Source organism: Oryctolagus cuniculus, chromosome 11, assembly GCF_964237555.1.
Source record: "Oryctolagus cuniculus chromosome 11, mOryCun1.1, whole genome shotgun sequence".
NCBI lineage: Eukaryota > Metazoa > Chordata > Mammalia > Lagomorpha > Leporidae > Oryctolagus > Oryctolagus cuniculus.
In genome coordinates, this window is record NC_091442.1 from 103,369,774 (window position 1) to 103,378,079 (window position 8,306).

General features: G+C 40.9%; 1 pseudogene; it reads right to left on the reverse strand.

Annotated features, from left to right (window-relative positions):
* Positions 1 to 6,749: 6,749 nt before the first annotated feature.
* On the reverse strand, positions 6,750 to 7,883 carry LOC100352151 (aminoacyl tRNA synthase complex-interacting multifunctional protein 1 pseudogene; annotated as a pseudogene).
* Between the last annotated feature and the right edge of the window lie 423 nt (positions 7,884 to 8,306).

The following is an 8,306-nucleotide window of genomic DNA, read 5'->3' on the forward strand; positions in this document are numbered from 1 at the left end:
AGCTCCCTATTAATTCACCTAGGAAGGGAGAGGAAGATGGCCCAAATGCTTGAGATCCTGCACCCACGTGGGAGACCATTGTGGTCATTTGGGTAATGAGTCAGAAGATCTCTCTCTGTCTCTTCCCCTCTGTCTGTAACTCTGACTTTGGAAAAAATAAACCTTAAAAGGAAAAAAAAAAAAGAAGAATTAAAATCAGTCATCAAAATTTTCACCACAGGAAGCTAGAAAAAGAAGAGCAAGAGGCCAGCACTGTGACATAATAGGCTAAGCCTCTGCCTGCGGCGCCATCATCCCTTATGGGTTCGTGTCCCCAGCTGCTCCTCTTCCCATCCAGTTCTCTACTTATGGCCTGGGAAAGCAGCAGAAGATGGCCCAATGGCTTGGGCCCCTGTACCCACTTGGGAGACCTGAAAGAAGCTCCTGGCTCCTGGCTTCGGATCAGCTCAGTCTGGCCACTGTGGCCATTTGGAGAGTGAAGCAGCAGATGGAAGGACTTTCTCTCTGTCTTTCTCACTCTCTGTCTATAACTCTACTTCTCAAATAAATAAATAAATCTTAAAAGAAAGAAGAACAAATTAAATCCACAGTAAATAGAGACAAGAAATAAAAATCAGAAAATGAAATTTTAAAAAGTCCCAGATTTGATGAGAGACATAAAATTACAGATTAAAGAAGTACAGTGAAATTGGAAGGAACTAGAGGTCACCATATTTAGACAGATTACCATTGAACTTCTGAAAACCAGGATAAAGAAAAAACATCTTGAAAGCAGATAGGAAAAACCAACAAACTGCATATAGGAATATGTTTGAATCACTGTTGATTTCTCACCAGAAACCACAGGGTCCTGAAGAAAAAAATGTATTTATTTGAAAGGCAGACTTAGAGAGAGAGAGGGAGAGACAAAGAGAGAAAGAGGGGGAGAGAGAAGAAGATATAAAGAGAGAGAACAAGAGAGAGAGAGCAAGAGAGAGCTCTCTTCCATCCCCTGGTTCACTTCCCAGATGGCTACAATGACCAGGACTGGGACGGGCTGAAGTCAGGAGCCAGAGCCAGGAGCTTCTTCCAAGTCTCTCACATCAGTGCAGGGGCCCAAACACTTGGACCATCTTCCACTGCTTTCCCAGGTGCATTAGCATGGAGCTGAATTGGAAGCAGAACAGAGCTGGTACCCATATGGGATACTGGCATTGCAGACAGCTTAACCTGCCTCACCACACCACCAACCCCCAATCCCCGCCAAAGCACAATCTTGTTAAAAAATACTGTCTTATGGTAGCTTCTGCTTTCTTCCCAGTTGGTGTGTATATGCATGTGAGAAAAGGAAATATACAAGATGTATCTTAGGCTTTTTGGAGGGGGACGAAGGAGTAAGCACAATGATTGTTCCGTTAATATCCTTCTTTACTGTGTCCTGAGGTGTCTGGGTTCAGTTTCTTGTCTCCAACACAAAAAAGAATTCAAGGATGAGATGAAGGTAAAGGTCAGCAGAGAAGTAAGATTTATTTACATGCGAAACAAAAGTACACACTCAAGAAGCAGTGTAGGCATGCTTAAGGGAGAGCTATACTCCGTAGGTCTGGAGCCATCCCTTTATATGAACTAGAGACATAGGGTGTCTGCAGTGGGGTTTAATTGAGTACTCATAAGGGGCAGAGTTCGTGGTAGGGCTTGAGTACCACCCATTTCTTGCCTTTGTTTGAAAACCTGAGAGTGTTATTGTGTCAGTTGCATGATGGCAGAAGGTGTGTCAACCATGGTAATTTTATCATAACGAGCTTATAATGATCAAAAGATCATTGAGGAGACACAGCTGGCAGCCAAGTTGGTTATTTTGGCTGGCACTGTTTCTAAGTGGTGAAACCTCAGAAGCTGGGGTTTTCTACTGCACAAAAAAAGGAGGGGTTGGGCAATACATGTGGGGCAGCAGTGCAGGTGGGGCTTCAGGGAGAATCTGGTGACCTTAGCTTGTCCTTGCTAGCTGCCTCCTTACCCATATCAGCTGGTCTTGGCTGAGTTATGGACATGACTAGGAGCAAAATTTGAAAATTGTTTTTATTTAGTTCATCTGAGATCAGCTTAAAGGGGCATAGGATGCATATTTATGGCTAAAATTCCCCAAACATTGCAATTTGCTATGGAAGTATATTTCAAACTCCAGTGATAATTCTTTCATTTGTCCTTGTTGGAGAAAGAGCTCTTTCACATTAATTTTTTCAGTACATCCAAGCTGTAATTCTTTAAGAAACAAAATATCTAACCATTTTTTTGAGATTTTTCTGCTTGGAATGGAGTTTCTTTTTTCTTCTAAACACATCCTGTTCTACTCTGCCTTTAAAATGGAAGATCCGGGACATCATTCCCTTTTTTTCACTGCAGCTCTTGAACCCTTATTCTCTCCTGGCTTTAATACTAAGTACAGTCCCTGAGTGGTTTTGGGGTGCTTTGGTCTCTTCCCTTGGTTTGCTAAGGAGCATATGTTATTGATGCAGAACCTAAGCACCAGCACTGGTAAGGATACCTTCCAAACATCAGTTAATAAGGCTCTGGGCTGGAACCTAAGGTCACCATTAGTGTCAGAGTTTTGTGGCAGCCATTGATTGACATAATCAACTTTTATTTTTTTTTGAATATTAATTATTTGAGAGGCAGAGACAGAGGCAGAGAGGTCTTCTATCTGTTGGTTCACTCCCCAGATAGTCACAATGGCCAGAGCTGGGCCGATTCATAGCTAGAAGCCAGGAGCCAGGAGCTTCTTTCAGGTCTCCCACATGGATGCAGGGGCTCAAGGGCTTGGAACATCTCCTGCTGCTTTCCCAGGCACATTAGCAAGGAACTGGATCAGAAGTGGAGCAGCCAGGACTCAAACTGGCATCCATATGGGATGCCAGCACTGCAGGCAGCAGCTTTACCTGCTATGCCACAGCACTGACCCCATAATCACCTTTAATTGAGGAGAGTCTATTAGATAAATGTTGGGCACAGTGCACTTGGTATCCTAAACTATATTTCACAAGACATTAAGATAGAGATAATTTAATCGTCTTTCTAATATGAGCATGTGAAGCCTCAGAGCAGTTAAGAAACCTGACCAATACTGTAAGAATCACAGTTTTTAAACTTCACACACATTTTTCAAACTATGGGTCACAATCTATTGGTGTGTCAGAAAATCAACCTTAGTGGGTCAGGGTAAGTGTGTGTGTGTGTGTGTTTTTTTTTTTTTTTTTTTTTTTTTTTTTACTGGAGTAGAGTAAAATGAAACAGAAAATATGAAACTGATGATGTCAACTAGAAAGTCTTTCTTGCAAGCTTTTGTTTTGGTTACATGTGTATGAATGTGTATATGTGATGTGTGGTACTATGAAATTTACTTGTAACCATGGATCACAGTCCAAGAATTTTGAAAAATGCTGCTCTTTACACACTTGTCCAGAGTGAGGTTGTAAAAAGTATGATTTTGGGAAAAATGATTGACAGCAAAACTCCTTGAACCAAAGCAGATGAGATCAATGGTCTAACTTTTATTCCAGAGAAGTTGAAACTTCATTAATAAACAAACTCCTGTGTCCAGAGCTGTGGCATAGTGGGTAAAGCTGCTGCCTGCGATGCCAGCATCCCATATGGGTGCTGGTTCAGGTCCCGGCTGCTCCACTTTCAATCCAGCTCTCTGCTGTGGCCTGGGAAAGCAGTAGAAGATGGCCCAAGTCCTTGGGCCCCTATACCTGCATGGGAGACCCGGAGGAAGCTCCTGGCTCCTGGCTTTGGATTGGTGCAGCTCTGGCCGTTGTGGCCAATTAGGGAGTCTAAATCACTTAAGGCTTTTTGTGGTTAATGGACACTGTCTCTTTTATCCTAAAGGGCAAATAGCTCGGCTATTTGTTGAGGATTTTCTGCATGTTAAGCATTCTTCTAAATGCTTCATTCACAGAATCTCTTGTAATCCTTATGGCAACTTTATAAAGTTGGTATTATTCCCCCTCAGTTTAAGATAAAGACACTGGCATACAGAAAAGGTGACTGAATTGCCTAGCAGAAGGGGAATTTAAACCCAAGTAGATTTCTGCATCATTAAATCTGATCCCTAGGCAGGTATAGTGATACTGTATCTGCCATTGGAATCTGTTCCCTTGATGTTTAAGTTTTTTCCCCCTGGCAAAGCTTTTCTCTGAATCCAGTTTAAATTGCTTGTGCTGCAGTCCAGGCCCTTTTCCTCTTTGTCTCTTTTGTGGCAGCAAAGAACAGCTGGTCACCATCCTATTGACAATGATGTGCTGTCGAGTAGGGGACAGTAATTGTCCTCCTTCAGAATCAACAATCTCAGCTCCTTGAACCAGTTTTCCTCGGCCCTATTTTCTCCCAACCCTTCAATTAGTCTTTTGTTCCTTGCGCAGTCTCTTGAGGATACACAGCTTAACTCCTTATCAGCACAGGGTGTGGGGGCCAGGAAGAGATTTGGGCACTTCTAGTTTATATTCCTCTGAATTTGCCTATGATGGGTGCCATTGGGCTGACTTCCAGTCTGCACTCAGCCTTCAGAAGGTGCCCTGAGAGCCTCTCCTGGATCTTTCCAGGGACAGATCTCAGCGGCCACACATCCACTCACGCCGCACAGGGCACATGTGCCTCCAGTGGCCATCATCACATTTGTGGCTTGCTATTGTTAACATTGTCAGAGCCTCCTTGACTCTGCTTCTTCCTTTGGGAAGCCCCTCCCCCACTCTCCAAATATTCTTACAACTTCCCCAACTTTAAGGGTCCTGCTTGAATGCTCAGTTATTTGTGATGACCAGAAGTTTGGACTCATACCTGCATCTGACCAGCTGCGTTCCTTTTCTATTTTTAAATTGTTTGCTTTCTGCCTCATATTTTTATATATATGTCACATTTTTAAATTATTAATTTGTAGTTTAATTTTTAAAATGGCAATACACGTACATGGCATAAAATTCAGAAGGTACAAAAAAGCACATGCATAAATGTTTTTCCTAATACTTGCCTCCCAGAAGCATCTGGCTAGTGCTACCAGTTTCTTACACCAGGGTTCTTCAAAAAAGTCAATGGAAAGTGCATATTATGAAAAAAACTATGCATGGATTTCAACAATTTTGTTTGCTCGAAAATAGACTTATCTTTTAATTCTATTTTCCATGAAATTTTTGAAGTATTTTCATGTATATATATGTGTTATCCACAGACTGGATAACTATAACACACATTTTTCTGTACTTTCTGTTCAATTAGTGATATCCCTCAGGTAGTATTTCATTCTGATTTTACTTATTTTTTAAAGATTTATTTATTTCTGTGTGGGTGCAAACTGATGAAATCTTTACTTAATATATACTAAATCGATCTTCTGTATATAAAGATAATTGAAAATGAATCTTGATGTGAATGGAATGGGAGAGGGAGTGGGAGATGGGAGGGGTGCGAGTGGGAGGGAAATTATGGGGGGGGGGAAAGCCATTGTAATCCATAAACTGTACTTTGGAAATTTATATTTACTAAATAAAAAAAGATTTAATTATTTGAAAGTCAGAGTTACACAGAAGGAGAAGGAGAGACAGGGAGAGAGAGAGGTCTTTCATCTGTGCTTCACTCCCCAATTGACCACAACAGCCGGAGCTGTGCTGATCCAAAGCCAGGAGCCAGAAGCTTCCTCCAGGTTTTCCCACATGGGTGCAGGGACCCAAGGACTTGAGCCATCTCCTACCGCTTTCCCATGTCATAGCAGAGAGCTGGATTGGAAGTAGAGCAGCAGGGACTAGAACTGGTGCCCATATGGGATGCCAGCACTGCAGGCAGTGACTTTACCTGCTATGCCACAGCACCGGGCCCTCATTCTGATTTGTTATAGAGCTTCTTTATGGCTGCATAGTATTTAATTCCAATGATATACCCTGATTTATTTCATTAATAACCATGAAAAGATATTTGATTTTAAAAGCATAGACTTTGGAATAAGATTACCTTGATAGAATTCTGACTCTATCACTTATTAGCTATAAGACTTGTGCAAATTAACTTTTCTGTGCCTCAGTTTTCTCATCTATAAAATGGGAGTTATAATAGGATTTATTCTTAGGGTTGTTCTGAGGATTAAATAAGCTAATCCATTTCATCTATTTAAGCTAGTGTAAAGCACATAGTAAGTTCCACTTAAATGTGGCTATTGATAAAGTGATTTTCCAAGTTTTGCTGTTGGGTTCTGTGTTGTAGTGAATGACTTTGAACATAGGAATGATACTCAAATATTTAACAACCATTACAGCTTAGTCATTATCAGGATGACGCTGGCCATAGTGCTGAAATGTGGTCCCAGAAGCCCCCTGTACTGTCAGGGCAGATGTTTACCTCTTGAGTTGCTGGTTGCAGCTAGTCTTGAGAATCTAGGGGAGGGGCTAAAGGGCTGAGCAGCTGTGGTCTACTGAGTAGGCTTAGGATAGTACTATTTACTAATAAGTAAGCATTCAATATTTCAACAAGGAGTTCTGGAGAATACCAGGTGAAGTCAGCTCTGTGTTCAAACATCATTTAGCATATATATTTTAGGATAAATGCCTGGAAGTGGAATTGCTAGGTTAAGTTTGCACACTTGCAATTTGTCCTTTGAGATTGTGCCAGTTTGCACCCCCACCAGCAATATCTAGAGTACCCATTTCTTCAGTTTTCCCAGCAAGAAACATTAGTAAACTTCTTTTTATCCTTGCCCCTTGATAGGTGAAAAATATTTTAGTGCAATTTTAATGTCCATTTCTCTTATGATTGAGTTTCAATGTTTTCTTTAATGTGTTTAATACCCCTTTATACTTCCTCTTTTTTATCTTTTTAAGGTATAAGTGAAAAACATTTTTCTTTTTATTGTTTTCTTCAATGTATTTCAATAGCAGAAGATTTTTTTGTGTTCCACTGTTGGTCACAGTGTGAGCCCTACACATTCCCCTATATTTCACCTCCAAGGGAGCTCCTTTGCATGTGGCTATACATGCATCATTGGTGTAAAATCAAACCAGATCTGCTCCCAAGTATTCTTAGCATTTTGCTCCTTACCACGTTTTCCCAGGAAGGCATCAAAAGTCATTCTGTCTCCAGATACAGACACATGAGGAGAAGCCAAGATTTCAACTTTCTCTGTTGAACTAGAAAATATCACCATTGCCTGAGATTGTGTTCCCCTCATCTATACAGATTTCATGCTTCCAAGTAAATCTGATTTTGCATCTGTTCAAAAGGAACAGGATTGACCAGGCCACTGACAACTGTTACTGGGACTGTTTCACCAAATCTTTTTCCACATACAAAGAATCTGAATCAGTGTTTTCTGGCAGTAATGACACAACCCATTTGAAGACCTAAATGGAAACATCTGTAGGCTAGGAGTTCACAGTGCCTGCTATTGATTGCTGGTTTTCTTCTTCTCTCCTTTCAATTTTTTTCTTTAATCTTTTTTTCTTCTTCCTTTATCTGTTCTTTGGCATCAGAAGATGCAGTTGTTATTGGAGTTGACAGCATCACATTTTCAGAAACTGTAGAATTGGTTTTCAGAGCAGTTCCAGATGGGAATGGTGTTTGCTCTACTCCACTTGCAATTTCTGTGTCAATTGTCTCTTTTTTCAGTTCTTCAGTTTTGCATTTTCCACTCAAAATTTCTTCTTTACTCTCAAAGTTGCCTGCAAAATTGTTTTCCTCTTGAGAAGAACAACTGGCTGCTTTCTGTCAGAAGACTGCATTTGTAGGAATTAATGGACAGGACCATCTACCTAACTTACGGGACTCAGTGTTCCATGATTTGATCTGTCTTTGCACCCACCTTCTTTTCCAGTCTCTTCAGAACAGCATTATCAGTGCATTTTTGCCAAGAGACTGCAGAAAATCATGAAGCAGTGGATAAGGGCTCTGGGGTAGGCTTCTCTTTTTGTCTTTTATTATGGTTCTTATTATGATTGAGTTTGAATGTCATTATGTGTGTTTCATAGTCATTTATACTTCCCTAATGGCATACTGTCTTTTCATATACTTTACCCTCTTTTCTTTTGTGTTGTTGGTCTTCTTATTGATTCATGTGAGCATCTCATTTATCATGCCATTCATTCTTTTTAAAAAATATTTATTAATTTATTTGAAAGTCAGAATTGTGGGGTAGGGTTGGGGAGAGACAGAGATCAGTCAATTGATCTTTCATTTACTGGTTCACTCCCCAGATGGCTGCAATGGCCAGCAGTGGACCAGGCCAGAGCCAGGAGCTTCTTCCAGGTCATTGGGCCATCTGCTGCTGCTTTTCCCCAAGCTATTAGCGAGGA